Raw genomic sequence first — 19547 nt, 5'->3', positions numbered from 1 at the left:
GTGACACAGTTGGGAACAGAATCCATTCCTGGATAGTTTATATTGTCTTGTGGTTTTCTCAAGTAGTTAATTTTGTTTTATAAAATCCTCAGTTTATTTGTTAATGAATTCTTCTTGGCTGCACTGGGTCTTCATTGCTGTGTGTGAGCTTTCTCTAGTTACACAGAGTGGGGGACTCTGTGGTTGTAGTGTGCAGGCTGCTCATTGTGGTGGCTTCTCTTGTTGCAGAGCATGGGTTCTAGAGCACAGGCTCAGTGGTTGTGACCTCATGGCATGTGGAATCTTACCAGACCAGGGATTGTACCTGTGTTCCCTGCATTGGCAGGCGAATTCTTAACCCCTGGACCACTAGGGAAGTCCTAAAATTCTTAATTTGGAATGTGAGCAAGAAATAAGGTTTAGTGCAATTATGGTAGATGAACCAACCAAAGATCTTGATCATTGGATGCTAACTTCTCTTATGGACTTGAGATAATTGGCCTGTGTGCCTTTTCATTAACATATGCTTTAAGAAGCTCATTTAAAAATAACACTGAGGTAACAACAGACTTCAATTTAGCATTAAATAATAAAAACTATTACAGGACATTGTTTGCTGTGTATTAAATGTGCATTTTCTATAATCATTTACTCTGCATAGTTGAAGGCTTTATTCATTCCATTTTCCAGGTGAGGAAAGCTAATTTGGAAACTAGTAGGACTTGCCATTTTTCTTACATATGTGAAAAATCTAAGACAGTGCCCAGTATTTCTTCTTGAGTTTTAGATTCTCTCATTTAATCTGTTTATTTATCTTAATGGACATTAGTATGCAGTCACCATTAGATTTTTATCAAACTTGATAAAAAGGCTAATTTTTTCCGTTACAGTTCTGCATGTTTATTATTTTAAATCATGCTAAAGGCCTATTGTTTTGCTTACTGCTTTTCTGTTGTTTTATGGTTGCTAAAACTAATATTTGTTCAGGGCAGGATCTTTTGCTCTAACTTTCACCCTAAGAAAGTAAAGCACTCACCAAACATTTAATAATTTTAATGATTACATATTTTGAATTGCGTTAAATTGTGTTGTTGTTGTTTTTTTTTTTTTTTTTTTTGGTTTGTTATTGTGCCCAGTGTAAACTAGAGATTCTGTGATCTGTGGGCCTGCTTTTTGCATATGAAATTTTTTTTGAACTTTTTATTTTGTATTTGACTATAGCCAACAGAGGATGAGAAGGCTGGATGGCATCACCGACTTGATGGACGTGAGCCTGAGTGAACTCCGGGAGTTGGTGATGGACAGGGAGGCCTGGTGTGCTGCGATTCATGGGTCGCAAAGAGTCGGACACGACTGAGCGACTGAACTGAACTGATAGCCGATTAACAATGTTGTAATAGTTTCAAGGGGACAGTAAATGGACTCATCCATACATATACATGTATGCATTCTCCCCCAGACTCCCCTGCCATCCCGGTTGTAATGTTTCTTTGGAACACTGCCGTGCCCATTCACTTGTGTATTTTCTGTGGCTGTGTTCCTGCTACAGCGGCTTAGTTGAGTAGTTGTGACAGAGATCATACAGGTACCTGGCCTGAATTTTTTTTTTTTACTGTCTGGTTCTTTAAGAAAAACTGACCATTTCTTTTTTATATATATCTTTTTCTTATTCTTTTCCCACTCATAACATTAGATAGTTCTTTTTATCATGAATTGATGGCTTTTTGTTTATTTCTTTTAGATGTTGCCCTTGACGCTGACAATCAGTCTAGACTGTTTGTGGGCACAATAATGAAAATGCTGGTATTATCGGGTATTTGTTTTGCTGGTGCACCTAGAAGTATCAGAATGGTAGTTTTGCTTTAATTTTACTGCATTTTTCCTTTTAAAAAAAAAAAACAACCCACACATTGAATTACTGATATTTGGGAGAACTGTTTGTAGATAATGGACTTCCTTGATGACTCAATGGTAAAGAATTTGCGTGCAATGCAGGACACACAGGGAACGCTGTTTTGATCCCTGCATAGGGAAGATCCCCTGGAGGAGGAAGTGGCAACCCACTTCAGTGTTCTTGCCTAAAAATCCTATGGACAGAGGAAGCTGGCGGGTTACAGTCCGTGGGGTTGCAAAGAGTCAATCACACACACTTTGACTGAGCTCACAACATGCATCTGTAGGTAGTAGGAAAGGAAGGCTTTCGCTTATGGTTGTAGATTTGTGACCAGGGATTGTGGAAAGACAGTGGTATGAGGCCAGAAAACTCAGGTGGAAATCTCAGCTCTATAGTTAGGATCTGTGTGACTCTGAATAACTCACTTCTGAACCTGTTTTTATCTGATTGATCAAGCATGTATTAATTGCTCACTTACTGAATACTCGGAACATAGCTGAAGGAGAATTTCCATATGAGGTTAACATTTTGGCTAGTGCTACAGTGGATTTATGTTACAATAAGGTGATTCAGAAAATAAGAAACTGTTGGCGTGAAGTTTCACTCTTTTTTTTTTTTTGGCATATGTGATACCTCTCATTAGAATGGTTTAAATCTTGATACACTTTTATGTTACAGAATTTACTTTCTAGAGAGATAATGTGCTCATATTAGAGAATATATGATTTTTTAAAAATTAAGTAGGAAAACTCATATTAAAATTCCCATTAGGGGGCACTATTATCAAGCTTAGGAGAACTAGAGACTAATTTGTTTTCTCAGACACGCAACCCGAGGCTTGCTGAAAGGGAAAAATATTTTCATCTGATAAGATTCAGATACTTTTTATACAATCAAATTCCTTAAATATGGTTATAAAGTGCAGTGAATTAAACACAGATCCAATAACTCACTGTCTTGTTTTTCAGTCAACTAAATCAATATAATATTGCAGGTGATAAAAGAAGCTTACTTTATTCTGAATCAGAGCCAAATCCATAATTTTCATATTTAGAATAGACAATTTTGAAAATTTTGCTCCTATTAAGTCGGTCACAAAGGATGATCCTTGGCCTTCAAATAAGTTTCTTAGAGAAATGAAGCATGAAGACTATTGTGCTACTAAAATGGAGTCAGGGGAGTGAGCTGATGCCTCGCTGAGACTGTACTGACTGTAATTACCGAAGTCATTTCACACAGTGAAGCAGTCCGTGCACACACAGAGCTCTTAACCTTTCTGTTTATTTTCAGGCACTTGAAAATTATTTTCTGTTTTGTTACTCAAGTTTAGTGTTAGAGCAAGAAACACTACTTAACACCGTGCCGTCCACTATCACTTTATCATGAAGCTTCCAAAAGAAAGGTAGTAGTGTAGCCTTCAACAGACTTTTTAAAGACTAAAGTATAGATTGGCCAAAATGTAATTAAAATGAAATGGAATCACAGTAATTTTTCATGGCATAGGTGTTATTTTGGTATCACTGGATTCGGAGAGAGTGGGTTTGTATAGTTATTTTCCATACTTTCTACCTGGCTAAGCCGCAGTTTACATTGGAGAAAGTCTCTGCTTAATTACTTGCTTCCTGAAGTCTCACCTTCTCCTTTGCTTGCGGCCCACACGGTGAGGGCAAAATGGCTTTAAACCTAGCCGGTGGTTACTGCTTCAGCTGTGTATTGCTTTTGAGTTCAGGAAAGCACTGAGTCAGAACAGAGAAAGCTTTTCATACTTTCTCAGACCGATGGGGACATTCTGTGAAAAGACATGATGTTTAGTTATTATTTTGTATTATCTTCTATCTGTATGAACAGTCAGCGATCACTGTGATCTGTTTGACAAATTTAGTTTTGCTTTATTTTTTCTCCCAAAGAACTTTTCTTGGTAGAAGTATTGAAGGTTTATGTAGACTGTATTGGAGTGTGTTTTGAAACTTATTGCAGAAGTAGGAGCAAGTTTACTTTGTGGCCTCAGATCATTAAGTGGAAGAGGTATGATAAAAATGTTTCAGATATCTTAGGAAAAAATTTCTTTTCAGCTTTTATCCAGCAAATTACATTGAGTGGGTGGTGAAAAAGATACAGATACGAAATCTAGTTACTGCTTTGAAAGATTTTAGGTGGGAGAGACAAGTGTGTAAAGAATTGTGAAATAGAAGTGATGTTAAGTTTAGAGTGAGAAAAGGAAAAAATGATGGCAACAGTCAGATATGAGCTACTCATTCCTTTTGGGCGATGACTTTACAGTTACAGGGGAGGTAAAGTTGATTATCAGTTGCATTTTAAGTAATTTTTAAGGGAGTTATGTCTTCTGAGTTTGTTTAAGTTATTCACATTTTGGTGCCCTCATATATAACACAAGCATCTCTAGAAACAAAGAACAAACTATTTAATATATATTTAATTTGGCATCTTTATTATTCAGAGCTGATTATGTCCCTTGATAGTATTTTTCAAATTTTGTTGCTGATTTTCTATCAGGTAGTGAAGTTGTCTTTGACAAAAGATGCCTGACGGTAGTTGAGTGCTTTGTTTATAGAAATTCAGGACCCTTGCTTCATTTAGCTCTATTTAAAATATTTAATAGGTATTTAAATAGAATGCTTAATAACTCTTAAATATTTAATAAACTTTCGTATATGTTTCATTTTCAATGAAATAGTGTATAGTCAGGTAACTGGAAAGACTCTGTCCTCTGACTTACACCGCAGTTCTCCAGGGTACTGATGCTTGGTGGTTATTCACGGTGGTGTTTTGAAAATGTTAAATCCTTCACACTGAGTGATTTATTGCTGAATATTCAGGGTAATGAACTTTAGATTATTGCTTACTTAAATTATTTTGATCACTCATAAAGCTATGGTTTGTGATTTGAAACTAACTTAATAACCTTAACCATATTTTATATGTTTAGTTTTTTTTGGCTTATTAAGGTGATTAGAATATGAGAAGTAAAATCCAGATATAAAGCCTCAATCCTGATGTTTGTATGCCTTTTTCGTTCTTCCAGTTTGGGTGTCTGCAGATTTTAAAATACAAGAGTAGGAGCAAAGTCTGCTTCTTTTTAAAAGCTTGAAAAATATTTTTTGTGTTTACTTCGTGTTTTAAAATTTAGGATTTTCCCCTCGCTTTTTAAGTGAATTGAGAAACTCCTGTGCATGGAAGGATATACTATTGAAAATGTGGTCAAGGTAAAGGATTTTTCTGCTTTAAGAAATTAAAGCGCTTTACACTGTACCCTCCCTTGGTCCCTGAAGCGTAAGTGCTATGGTTTGGAGAGAAGCCAAGTAAAACCTGTTCAAATTTTGTGCAGACTTAAAGTAATACTTTAAGATTTGAAAATTACAGGTGGATACAATACTTAAATAGTATTTAAAATTCCTGTTTCCCAAGTCTAAAAATGTAATCCTTAAATTACTATTCCCAGTGGTTTAAATTTTAATTAAATAAAAATAGCGTTACTTTTGAACCATAATGACATTAGGTATAGATATTTGAATTCATTATTAAACTTTAAGATAATAACCATTAAAAATGAACTGTTTGGGCACTAATTAAAATGTCACAAAGTCACAGTTTGTGTGTAACCAAAGATCCTTGCTATTTCTGTTTTACTAAAAATTGTCCTAATCATCACATTTAAAGCTAGCTTTCTGTCTTACCCAGGAGAAGTGTTACCTGGCTTCACTCCCCCAATTCAATATATTATCTGACCTGCAAGTTTTATAGATTGATAGATTAATTATAGTCAGGTTTGATGTTTTGGTGCTAATACTGTGTTTTGCACACTGCCCTTTTTATTAAGAGTGAAGTGTTCTGTTTGTTTTGTATTCGTCTCTCTAGGTGAAATTTTCATAGCTCTTTGAAACTTTTATCTGTTTGAGATTACTCTCCAAGACTTACCTATTACCAGTTTTAGATTGATCTTTTCATATCTTTATCCCTTTCAACATGAGGATTATTTGCTGCCTTTTTTTTTTAATCAGTAATTTTTACTCAGTACATTTTAGATGCTTTCTAATATTTCTGAAAACAAAGGCAATATTTATTTTGACTTAAGTAACAATATAATGGCATGAGTTTATAATGCAACCCTGCATCGCCCCTCTTTTCACCCTGTACACATTCACCCTTTGTTTTCTCTAATATTTAACCTACAGACATTTTAATATACAGACAACCTTTCTTTCCTCCTTGAATGGTGAGAGGATTACAGCTATTTCAGTGGTCTTTGTAGATATATATCTGTCTTGTTTCTGTTTTGTAGAATTGGATGGGTGAGGACATTGAGCACATAGTTTTAGGTGGCAGGCTACTAGTCCCACAGGCAGTAATAATGGTCTTAAGAGTCCGGCAGCAGAGTCCTCGTGGGGGCTCTGGGCTTGGGGCACATGTTAATGGCCCCAGCAAGCAGTAAAAGGCGGCAGCAGCAGTTCCTCCACAAATAGCATTTGTCCTCAAGCTGCTGTAGCTTCCAGGCTGCTCTGTTCTCACTTTACCTTCTCCTTTTCTTTTCTTTCTTTATCCCTTTGTTATTCACTCATCAAGTCAGTATTTCAGGGGGAACTATGTGCCAGGCATTTCCAGTGGCCATTTCTTGTCTATACCTGCTAAGGATATTTTCTGAGGTGTTCATTATTTCAAGAACCTAGCTGTTCTGAGCAATGTTTGTGACTTGAAGCATGGGGAGATTTGTTAGCACATTATTTAGTGAAATCAGATTGTTAGTATACTAAGTGAAGATTATGTTGCTATTCAGGTGCAAGTCTCTGGAAAGTTTTTGTGTAGTTGAAGAATAGCTTAGGATTATAAATATGTGTCTGTAAATCTACACATCTATGGATTTGCGATTCAGGGTAATTCCATTATTTTGTAAAATAACATGGTTCCTCAAGATTTGTAAATTACCATGTTTTTCATTTTTGTATTAGAAATATTTTATATTTATTTTTGATATCACTTGGGTGGGGTTCCCAAATCTTTAGGTAAAACTTCCTCTGTCAATAATTTAATCTGTAAACAAATATACTCAGTTTTAAAAGTCTGTGAGCAAGACTTGCTAAGGTGAATTATTTCTCCTTAATTTAGAAATTTCTTCTTTTCCTCCTCATACCACTCTTACCACCATTCCTACTTTGAAACACAGATAAAATGAAACATTGCAAAGATTCGTTATTAGAAGAGGGTGAAGGGTTATATGAAGAGTGGTGACATAACACCTTTGTGGGTTTTAGCCATTTTTTCTGACGACTGAATGAGGAATGGGATGGTATTAGACATACTGTGAACTGTTAAAATCACTGTAAGCATGTCTGGGTTACTTCCCTGCTCCTTTAGGAGATGTTTGACATGATTAACCATGAGACTAATGTATTGCTAGAATCCAGATTTGTATTTCTTTGTTTCTTGTCTCCTCATCCTACAGGCAGCTTGATAAAAAAGAAGTTGCAGCCAGTTCCACATGTGTGGAAATGGTGTGTGTATACATTTACCGTTATAGCTCTTGGTTGAGAAAAATTTTTGAATCATTTATATACAGACCTTGCAAACGTTCTGAAAGACATAAATTTAGATGGAGTTCTGGTAAAGTTCTGGTTTATTACTAATTGTAATCATGGGTCTGTAGTCTCAGTTTTCACATTTGCAGAGTGGATCCCAAGAGGAACTTTTGTGATTGTTTTTGTACACTTGGGAAGCTGAAGCCTAGAGAGGCCCAAGTTTAGAATAAGTGGCTAATCTAGAACCTGAAATTCCAACCTACTCATCTATTATGTTAATTCACCACAGTTTAGGAGGGTTTTCCATATTCCCAGTGTTGTGTTGAAATCCTTGGGAGTGAGGGATATAGATGCATGTAGTTGTGACAGGTAGGCATGATGTATTTACTTAAAGGCGACTTTTTGGTGTTATCATTACTATTAGCACAGCTGGATTGTTGAATTTAACACTAGATTCAGAAAGTTTCTTAAGTCTGTGCCTGTATACGAGGTATTAAATCAAAATGAAGGGCAATTCTAACCTTCAGGTCAACAGAAAATTAGTGATAGTTGAATATATACAGTCAGCTCAGGCACTCTTAAGCCCATTTCAATGCTAAAAGGACCTAATTGAAAGTATAAATTGATCTGGTTAGGTTAAGGGAGGAAAAATACGTTCTTATTAAATGCTGTCGAATGCGGTTACAAACAATAGGTTGAATAGATGGTTTAATTTAACTTTGGAGATCAGTCTGTGACTGATGACACAGGAAGACTTTCTGGAATACATTGCTTTGTAGATGACTTAAACAGACAATACTGATAAAGCCTGTCATGTGAATTTCCTTCTTTACTGAGTACACAGTATGCTTAAGTGGTATGCTGTGCAGTGCTTCCAATCTGCTGTGCCTGCCATCTGCGCAAGCAGAGTGAAAGAGAAGAGAGTGTGGAAAGGAAATAGATCTGTGAGTTGTAAGGAATCTGTGTGAACACTGGGTGCCACTCATGAAACACTGAGTGGTGAGTGGTTTTTCTTTGTACCCAGTACAGCCAGCTGTCTGTAAACCGGAGGCTTGAAACACATTCAGCTCTCAACTTCACCTTTTGGATATTGTGGTACCTATGCTTGAGACCAAGTAGAAAATCCAAAGACAGTAACCATGATCTTGCCACCCTGTTATATTTTTCTCAATTTTTTGGGGGGGAGGGGTATAGAATCTTTATGCTGCTTTAGGGTTTGACACCATTGTTGAGGTAGATGTAATAATGCTAGCATTTTTACTTTGCCTAAATGGAATCTTTTTGGAAAGAAATTATATTATAAAACAAGTTTCCTGAGAAACATTTAAATACTTTTTTAAAAGGTCAGTAAGACCTATAAATGGGAAAATTGCTTTAAAATCTTACAAGTTGTAACCATGTGAATGATGGTGAAGTTGTATATGGGTAAGAGGAATTGACTGGCAGAATCTAACCTATATAGCTTTGTCAGTAGGTAAATCTCTTGTTTGAATCTGAGGCTTATAACTTGTAAAGCCGTTCTTTGTGTATGCATATGGTTACCTTTTTGATGTAAACATAGGAGCCCTTATAAAACTGTGTTAATCATAAGTCATCTGGTACCTCCTTAGGAATTAACATAACCTTATATAGATGACTAATAATACAAAGCCACTGTGGTTTCTGTGGTTTTTACCAGCCATGGCTCTAGTTCTGAAACATTTAAAATGAGACTCGCTCCCTTTTTAAAAAATTTTTTTTGGACAAAGAGTTGTCTTATCAGAAAACTGCAGTAACTTAAGCAGATCCATAACTGGAGGGAATTAATAACAGAAAGTTTTTGTTGACACCAGGAAGTAGATTAAATAGTGCAATTGTGGTAATGAGTACCATATATGATAAGCTTGAGCCACCTGGGTTTTATTAGGCTGCTTGATACTTTGATCACAATATTATTTCAAGGCTTGTCTATTTAAATTGCTAAGGTTTCTTGTCGTCTTTGTGATTTAGACCATAATTTCTTTCATTGCAGAGAGATTTTTGAAAAGAAAGGCCCTGGCCAAGCTGAAATTCTGGGGAGGTGCAAGTTCAACAGCTCAGCAATCCTTAGAATGAGAAAAGCTTTTAAACAAAATTAAAAGCTTGAAAGTACAGCAGTTGAGTATCAAGTTCATCTGACTTTGCTTCTCTTTAGATTTTTACTTGGATCATAATTACACTTTTGTTTATCGTAAAGTAGTGGGGCACTATAATGCTGTTTGGCATAATTCAGTTAATTATTGTTTGATATAAATACATGCATTTAAAATATATATATTTCATGTTTTGAGAATGTGGTATTGCTATTGGTTTCCCTTCAGCTGGTATTAAGTGGTTTTGATGAGCATCTTTGAGAATTTATGGAAAGATTTTTTAACTACTTCACCCATAATGAATAAATTATACTAATCACAGAATTTGATGAATTGTCTTGCTTTTTGTCTTTGAACTTGAAAGGTTAAACTTTAGTTAGCCTGTTGATATAGATGAATGAAATTTTTAGTCATTAAAATCAACAGATATTCCTTCTACTAATTTTAGAAAAAGTCTTTCACAAGTACCTAATAGTATCTTTGTTAAGTACCATCGTTAAGCAAATGTTTTGGCCTAGGGACATAAATATTCATTTTGATTAGTAAAGAGAAGACAGGGAAGATTTAATAATTTAAGATATTATTGTCCTTAGCATATTAAAAGTGCTGTTTTGAAAATTTACATGTAAAATGCTTTATACATTTATTGATGTGCTCATTAATTTTCACTGTCTTGAGTTTTGAGTACTCTTACAACTGTTGTTAGCTTGGCTTGAAGTTTCCATGTCCCAGAATAACTTTTAAGCCTTAAGTGGTTAAAGGCACTTAAGAATATAATGGTCTTCTTTTAATATACCTGATTTGCCCTTGGTATTGAAAGAAGCATATGGAAGTGTTAATCAGTCAACAGCCTTTTTGTTTTCCATGATAAGACAAAGGAAAAACTATTAAAAATAGGAAAATATTTGATCATTGGAAAAAGTGCTGACCAAGAGCTTTGTAACATTCTTATTTTAGAAAGTAGGGTAGTGCTTTTAAGTTTTAGAGGTTTGTGACTCATTGATTGAGGAAAGGTGAACTCATAAAATGCAGAGCCATAGATTTAGAAACAAGCAGGTGATACAAGCAGGGAAAAATGAGGCCTGTCACTTAGAACAAAGACTTAGTTTGGGGGAATGGTCTGAAATAATAATAGAGTCAGATTATGGAAGACAGAATCCTTGAAAAAAAAGAGGCTTAAACTTGAAGCAGTTGTGTGTCATTCTAGGTTCCCCAGTAGGGGTGTGAGGGTATAAAATCTGTCTGTCTATTTTGGTCTAGAAGCAGGAAAAACAGAATGGATAATGGAGGTTTGAGTGAAATGTGGGCAGTAGCAATAAAAGTGAAAAGGTGATACTAGAGAGTTGGAAGAAATGGCAAAAGGTTGAGTTCAGGTTTATACACACATTTTGAGGGCTTGACCTCCTGTATCAAATAGCTTTAGTATCTGACATATTCTAGAAGAATTAAATCCTGTTTGTCATCCCTTTTCCTCTTGCATAATTTGTGAAAAGCATCTGTTTTTAGATACTGGTGTGTATCACAGAGCAGGTGGGTAAGACAAATGTGAGCTGTTGATAACCAGCAGGGCATAATACAAGCTTTACTAAAATATTAAAAATTTTTCAATTCAGAGAGCTTTGGGGGGCATTTTGAAAAGTACACGTGTTGTTTGGAAGAGTCAGTGTGATATAGCTATGGATTGATATTTTCAGGGCTGTCTTAAGAGAGGATTAAAGCTCCAAAGGACAGAACTATGATCTACTAAAAATAGAAATAAAGAGTAAAGAAGATTTACTTCAGTATTCTGACAGAACTGTCCATTCATGGGATGGAATTCTTTAGACAGTCATGTCCTTGTCTTTTACAAGTTGGTAGATGCATTCATTCATTCATTCAAAAGATATTTACTGAGTCCAGCTGTTTCAGGAACTTTGCCAGATATTTAGAGACAACCTAGTGAACACCTAGAGGAGAGAAACATAAAAAAGTTAACCAGGTGAAATAATTATACATTGTGTTAAGTAGAGTGGAAGAAATGAACAGATACTTTAGCAGTTGGCACCCCACCTTAAATGGGTCCTTTCCGAGTCCCTGGTCCTGAGATGTATTCAGCTGTTTGAGAGCCAGGACTAGAAGAAAACCAAGTGCAAAGGCCATCTCTGAGGTGGGAATGAGCTTGCCGTTGTCTAGCAACTCTCGGAAAGCTTGGCTATCTGAATAAATCCTGCTGAGTGAGGAATAAGGGGCTCTGTCATTTGGAGCCTTATAGGAATTTGGGTTTTGTTCAGTAAGTAGTAAGAAGTTACTGAACTGAAGAGTCTTAAGTTAATGTAGTTGAGTTAATGACTGTCATGTTCTTTATAATACTGTGACTTAATCTCAGAGTTTTCTTCTTGGTGGTGTATTTGAAATATTTATGAAACTTAGCTTGGTGATTGAATGCATTAGTGATAGTGTTCATTCCAAGAAAGTTTATCTGCGGCTACTGGATAACTTTTTTTTTTAAACTTTTCGTTTTGTACAGGAGTATAGCCAATTAACAATGTTGATAGTTATAGGTGAACAGGGAAGGGGCTCAGCCATACATGCATGTATCTGTTCTCCGTCAAACTCCCCTCCTATCCAGGCTGCCACATAACACTGAGCAGAGTTCCATATGCTATACAGTAGGTCCTTGTTGGTTATCTATTTTAAATATAGCATTGTGTACATGCCCATCCGCAACTCCTTAACTGTCCCTTCCCCCCAGCCCCCCACACCCCTGGCAGCCATAAGTTTGTTCCTAGATAACTTTTATAAACAAGTTTTTCTGGAGTTTTTATTTTTTTTTATTACATTTTTTATTTTGAAATAATGTTGGGTGTACTGAAAACTTGCGGAGATAGTTTAGAGAGGTTTCTATAGTCCTCAGCCAGGCTTCCTCTAATGTTATCATCTTAACATTCCTGTGGTACATAAGTCTAAGAAACCAACATTGGTACATTACTGTTAACTGAACTCCAGACTTTATCCAGATTCCACCAGTTTTTCCATCAATGTCCTTCGCTTTTCCGGGATGCAGTCCAGGATCCCACGTTACTTTTGGTCGTCGTGTCTCCCATAGTCCTCTCTGGTCTATTCCATTCCTCAGTCTTTCCTTGTTTTCCTTCATCTGGGTAGTTTTGAGGAGTACCAATTAAGTGTTTTGCAAAATGTCCCTCAGTTTAGGTCTGTCAGATGTTTTTCCATGATTAGACTAGAGTTTTGAGGAGAAAACCCAGAACGGTGAGTGCTCTTTTTACTGCATCCTGTTGGATTAGAATGTTACCACATGACATCACTGGTGATGTTAACTTTGGTCACTTGGATAAGGTGGTATCTGATACCCTTTTTGAATTATCACTCTATCTTGGAAATCTCTATAATTTACAGAAACGATAGAACATTGATATTTCAGCTGAAAAAGAGTTTCTCTCTTGGAAGAAACAACTCAGTTAACTTTGCGACTTTACTGTCTACTCCTAATGGTTTAATATCTAAGCAACATGGGCAGAGTTGTATATTATGTGCTGTAACTTTTCACATAAGTTAGATAAACTTTTTTTTTTACTTTTATGCTGTGCCATCTCAGACATACTATTGAGTATCTAAATTCATTCTGGCTGATTCAGATTCATCTCTTACAGAATATGAATTGGGTGTTGGAGAATATTCATTATAGCCCACCAGAACTTCAATATCAGGAATATTTGATGCAGGAATTAACATTTTCCCATGTGTGGTCCCACACAGTACTATTGGCAATAGTTTGTATACACTGCAAAATACCTTGTGTACAAAGGACCTCTTCAAACTTTCACATTTGGTGTCAACACAACTTTGACCATCAGCATAGCGTATACTACCACTGTGCCACTGTGAGAGCTTCACATGGAAATACAATTGGTGAAATTAAGAGATGAAGAAAAAAATGCTTGAAATAATTGAAAACCAGCCTTAAGTAGCTTGTTTTTTTCTTTGGGATGTTTGAAACATTTCAGATATTTAACTTCCCAGTTAAGAAAATAAGAAAGGATGTACGACTGTCCCTTGGTACCCAAGGGGGATTGGTGCTAGGGCCCCTGCAGTCAGTGAAGACCAGAATCCACAGATGCTCATGTTCCTTATCTTTTATATTCTTATTTTGGAACTTTCTGGAAGTTTTGTTTTCCCTTCCTTGAATGCTGTCAATCTGCAGTTGATCATATGTGAAACATGGAAGATTTGGAAGCTTGATTATTTTGAAATTTCAGGGACATCCCTTTGATTTCCCCATTCTGCAGTTCTTAAACTTCTATTTGATTGTTGACTCCAAATATCTCTTCATATCTGTTGACTGACTTTATTATGGCTCTTTGTATGGGGAAAAAAGCAATTGTACATCAAAATTTTGCTATTATTAATAAAATAGGTATTTTTCCTAGCTATTAGTAAGAACATAGCAAGAAGTTTTTGTTTTTCTCTTTTTAACTGGGAAAGATCACTAAAAAGTAAAAGTCTTGAAAACTAGCCACGGGGAGGCAGTAATCTTTGAATATTGTCATTATCATCATCATTGTCGTCATTATTATTGTATTGGTGATGATAACATTACAACCTCAGTCGTAATGGTTAACATTTTTTGAGCACTTATTGTGTTGAGCACGTGGCTACTTTATGAAGTTAAGCTCTGTACTATTCCCAGGTGGTACTTGGTTATGTACAATTGGCTGTATAGGAAGTGATTTCAGAAGAGGAAGCCACTTAAGCACTAGGTTGTAACTAGTGGGATTTGAGCTAAATCTTGAGGATACGTGGTTCCTGCTTTTCTCTCTTGCAACATTACCCTCAATTCCTGCCCCCACCCCCCCCCCCACCCCGCCTTAATGCCAGCTGTACTGAACCACTTGTTTTCTACCCAAACCAAAATCTGCCTTGTTCCTGGATAGTGGATTATTCTGTTCTCTTAATTTGAAATAATTTTAGATTTATAGAAATTGCAAAGAGTCCTTGTATAACCTTTACCTAGTTTCCCTAATTATTAATATCTTTTATAACCACGGTGCATTTGTCAAAACTAAGAATTGGCACAACACCATTAAGTAAACTACAGATTTCATCTGTATTTCTCTAGTTTTCCTACTTCCATCCTTCTTCTGTTCAAAGGTCGGTTCAGGATACCTGTTGCATTTAGCTGTCATGTTTCTTTAGTCTCCTGCAATCCACCTTTTCCCTGTTTTTCCTGACTGGCATTTTGGAAAGTACGGTCAGGCCTTTTGCCCACTGTCTGTCAGTTTGGTCTGTGTGTTGCCTTCTCATGATTAGATTGAGGTTATGGAATTGGGGGAAGAACACAGGAGAAATGCCATTCTAATCACATCATCCTGGGAAGGACATCATCTCAACATGTCTTAGTAGTGGTGATACTAACCTTGGCCACTCAGTTTAGGGGATGACAGCCAGGTTTCTCCACTGAATAGTTACTATTTGTCCCTAGAAGTAAGTTACTGCTTAAGGGGAGAGTTAAGTTCCACCTCCTGGTGGGAAAAGTAGCAAAGAATTTTTGGAGATAAATGAAAATGCTTCAGTAACTAGTAAATAATATTATGAAGACTGTCAGACTTAATCTTAATTACCTTTTTCTCTTATTCACTTTTATTAGACTGGTTGTTTACTGAGCTCAGGAGCTAAGATGTATTGTTTCCCTTGTATGTAGAATAGTGACATAGGGTAAATGCGCAATAAAATGTTTGTTGAATGGCTAGAACCAGAAAAGGGAGATTGTAAGTTACATACAAAGCTAAATTAGTTTAAGTTGATCCTTTAGGTAGTGGAATAGTATTAACAGTGTTTGAATAATGTAACAAAAAGTTTTAGTGTTTTAGTTTCCTTAGTTTTAGTTTTGTTTGTGATTAAAGAATATATTTTTCCCTGATTTGAACATATTTAGAAAAAGTATTTTTTCTTCTTAGCTCTGAAGGACAACTGATTAGAATAAAGAAATTTAACAAAATAAATTTAGACCAGAAGTCTTATTATATGATTAAAGGTAGCTGGTTGAATGTTTTGAGCATACTCTGTATTTAGAAGGGTGGATTTAACTTGGGAAAGCATGTAATTTCTAAGTAAATTAGCAGTGATAGAAAAATCCCATCCCATTTCTCAAAAAAGGTGTTTAAAAGTACCAGTGTTATGTTTAACCTAACTTTTACCTTATAAATGGACTCTCTGAACTCCAAGCATGCTAAATTTAACTTCCATATTAGATACCAGTTTTACTTATGGATGCTCTGGCTTCCCTTCAGACTGTATAAGTCTTTTTTTTTTTTTTTTTTTTTAAGAATGTTGGTTGATTCACTAAAAACAGGAACAATAAACTATACTTGCTTTTAGCTATTGATGTTTTTGCTAAGTAGTGACTAAAAAGTGAAGAGGAGTTTTCTTTAAGAAGTTGAAGGCTTAAGTAAATTGATAGTTGGTTTTAGTCTTTTGTTTGAGCTGCTGTTGCCACCATCCTACTCAGGATGAGTTTTGTTACCTTCTAGACAGTTAAGCCGGAGAAGGCAATGGCACCCCTCTCCAGTACTCTTGCTTGGAAAATCCCATGGATGGAGGAGCCTGGTAGGCTGCAGTCCATGGGGTCGCTAGGAGTCGGACACGACTGAGCGACTTCCCTTTCACTTTCATGCATTGGAGAAGGAAATGGCACCCCACTCCAGCGTTCAGCTTTTGTTTCCGCCTCTGTAAAGTGGAGACAGTTGATACCTACAACATAGGGTATATTAGTTTTGATCATTTTGTTGAAGAGTTTGACCTTTGTACCACTGACAGTGGGCAACTATATAAGGTTTTTGTATTTTAACAATGTTCAGATCTGGTTTAAGAAAAAATATTAAACTGCAAGAAGACCAGTTTGAGCATTGGTGGTGGGAATGACCAAAGGGATAGAGATGAGAATTTTTATGTCTTCTGGGAGAATTAGTGAGTGACAGCTAAGTCTAGACTTGTAGACTTACATGATGATCTAGAAAATTGCACCTTAAACTCAATTTTGAATTAAATGTGTAGGAAATGTATAGGTTTACTTTTTTGAATAATCAGCCATGTCAAATTTATTTTATATCACATCGATCAACATGTTAAAGCTACGGTAATAATAACTGCTCTTAGAATTATTTTGCATGTGAAACCATAGATACCTACTAGCCATGATCATACCTCTCTAGTATAGTGGTTCAGGGTAGGATCTTGCTACAGTCGAATGTGATCTGCCCTTGACTGTGGTGATACCATCTACCTTTAGTGTTGTTCTGGGGATTAAGTAAGAATGCATGTAAAACATTAAGACAGTACCTGATTCATAGTAAACACTTAATGAGTGGTAGATACTGTATTTTTCACAAAAGCGTAACTCTGGGTACATTTGGGGTACAATTTTGAGTTCATTATAGCTTGGAAGCATATGAAATATGTAAAGTCTATCTTCTGTGGTAGCATAATTTAACTTAATCAGTTGCGATTATGTTTATTGCATTTCAGGATCAAGCCTTGTTGAGAGGTCTAATTTGCATTGTATAATTCAGACTAATCAGGGCAAGTTGAAATTTAGGAGATTTTTAAACAGTGTGATATTTAATAGGAACAAATAAAGATTTAGGCCCTGAAGGAAGAAACATAAACCATTAGTACTAATTCAGTGTGAGGAGGATGGGCTCAGAAAGAGGTTCCTAGTAAAGGGGGTAAAAAAATGTTTGTAACCTAATGCAGAAGGAGCCCCACCTCTTTGAAGTGGTGCTGTAAGGAATAGGGAGAGTGACTTATGTATGGACAATAGAGGGCTGTGGGCTTTCTGTGTACCTGCCTGTGCTGTGTGCTCAGTCATGTCCAACTTTGTGACCCTGTGGACTGTAGCCTGCCAGGCTCCTCTGTCTATGGCATTTCCAGGCAAGAATACTGGAGTAGATTGCCATTTCCTTCTCCAGGTGATCTTCCCAGCCCCAGGGATCTAACCCATGTCTCTTGGGTCTCCTGAATTAGCAGCCGGATTCTTTACCACTGTGTCACCTAGGAACCATCCTGATTCCAGTTTAATTCATAAAGCTCACTGGTAGAGTAAAGCCCCATATTGTTCCCAGTCTGTAGCAAGGTATTTACTGGTAGTAGAACAAAGGAGGAAAGTGAGCAAATTTGCCAGCCTTTGGGTTGGTGAAGGCAGCAATAGATCTTCAGGATCCAGATGTCTTCAGTATTCAGTATCCACCAGGGCTTCCCTGGTGGCTCAGTCGGTAGAGTCTGCCTGCAATGCGGGAGACCTGGGTTCAATTCCTGGGTGAGAAAAATCCCCTGGAGAAGGAAATGGCAACTCACTCCAGTATTCTTGGCTGGAGAATTCCATGGACAAAGGAGCCTGGTGGGCTACAGGCCATGAGGTTACTAAAAGTTGGACACGACTGAGTGACTAACACACACATCCAGGTGTATATAAATAGGCATGCATTTTTTTTTTAATGCTTTTCTAAAATCTTAAAATTCTAAAATCTAAAAATCTAAAAAGGATACTTTTTAAATTCTTTCTTATAAAAAATTTTCATCCAGGTTAAGTATTTCCCTAGGGGTGATCTGGAACTCCTTGGAAAAGCCACAGTGAGACTACTGTGTCTGTGCCCTTATTGTAACACAGGGAGGCTTGGTGTCCTAGCCTTTTTTGTTTGACTGCATATGCTGCCTTAACTGTTTCTGTTTTATTTCATTTGCTTTGTTTTCTTTAAAAAGGTTTTTTTTTGTTTTTGTGCTTTTCATTCTATTTTTGGAGCAAGGGTGTTCTGCCTCACATATTTTATAGTCAGATTTACACTTCATTAATTTTACTCTTAAATTATATGGATTTTTTTTCTCAAGAAGACTAAGCAAGATACAAGGATTAAGCATGATATGTAGTAGAAATTTGGTATCATGCTAATATCACCTCAGCCCTCTCCATTTTAAGTATTCTGAAGCCCTAGTCATTGGACCCTGTATTTCAGGCAGAAATAATAAACTATTTCATAAACAATTTGTATAGTGCTTTGGGATCTCCTTCTTGATGTAGTCATTGAAATATGCTGATCTTTTATCAAGTCTTAATTATTAATTATTATATCAAGTCTTTATTATTATTATTCACGACTATTGCTTATTGGGCTTTGCTGATAGCTCAGTTGATAAAGAATCTGTCTGCAGTGCAGGAGACCCCGGTTGATTCCTGGGTCGGGAAGATCTGCTGGAGAAGGAATAGGGTACCCACACCAGTATTCTTAGGCTTGCCTTGTGGCTCAGCTGGTAAAGAATCTGCCTGCAATGCGGGAGACCTGGGTTTCATCTCTGGGTTGAGAAGATCCCCTGGAGAAGGGAAAGGCTACCCACTCCAGTATTCTGGCCTGGAGAATTCCATATGCATATACGACATGTGTATGCTATTCAATACATGAATATGAATAGGAATTTTGTGGAGAATTCCACCGACTGTATAGTCCATGGGGTTGTAAAGAGTCGGACATGGCTGAGTGACTTTCATTTTCAAAAACCAGGAAGAGTGGTGATGTCAGAGGTCATGGAATAAGAGGTACTCATTAAAGTCTCAGAGCTACTATATAAGATGTATATTCAGTGTGGGTATCAGGTAAAGGACTTTTTGAAAAACAGATAGTACTTTTCCTGAGTCTTCCTTAATTGTGGTGTGGAATCCTGTCTTGATTCTTAGTCATTTATTATACCAATACATTCTCTAAATGTTTTGCCTAAGTTCCACTTAGGTTAGATTTTAAAGCAATATTTACTTTTAGTACAAGATAATAAGTGAGGTGGTCTTTTCTATAAATCAGAAATTTAATTGGCCCTTACTGCATTGATGCCTTATATATAATTGAGGTCCTGAAAAAGTACATAGTTTGTATGTTTGCACATCTAACAGTCTTTTTGAATGCACTGAGAATTTGCCATTAAGAGGAATCTTGGGTAAGTTTTATGAAGGGAATTGTTCTTTTCTCCAGTTTCTATTAGTTTATTTCATATTAT

The 19547-nt window shown here is 36.4% G+C and overlaps 1 protein-coding gene and 1 long non-coding RNA gene across 2 annotated transcripts in view; both read left to right on the top strand.

Annotated features, from left to right (window-relative positions):
* Positions 1–19547, top strand: part of EIF3H (eukaryotic translation initiation factor 3 subunit H) — a 98213-nt gene that overhangs the window by 33741 nt on the left and 44925 nt on the right. The window lies entirely within an intron of this gene.
* Positions 1257–10399, top strand: LOC123329460. The gene is made up of 2 exons (XR_006544911.2): positions 1257–1564; positions 9416–10399. It is a non-coding gene; the product is annotated as an uncharacterized LOC123329460 (long non-coding RNA).

This window comes from Bubalus bubalis, chromosome 15 (genome assembly GCF_019923935.1).
Source record: "Bubalus bubalis isolate 160015118507 breed Murrah chromosome 15, NDDB_SH_1, whole genome shotgun sequence".
Classification (NCBI taxonomy): domain Eukaryota; kingdom Metazoa; phylum Chordata; class Mammalia; order Artiodactyla; family Bovidae; genus Bubalus; species Bubalus bubalis.
Note: the sequence above shows the minus strand (reverse complement) of the source record. Positions and strands in the feature narration are given on the sequence as shown.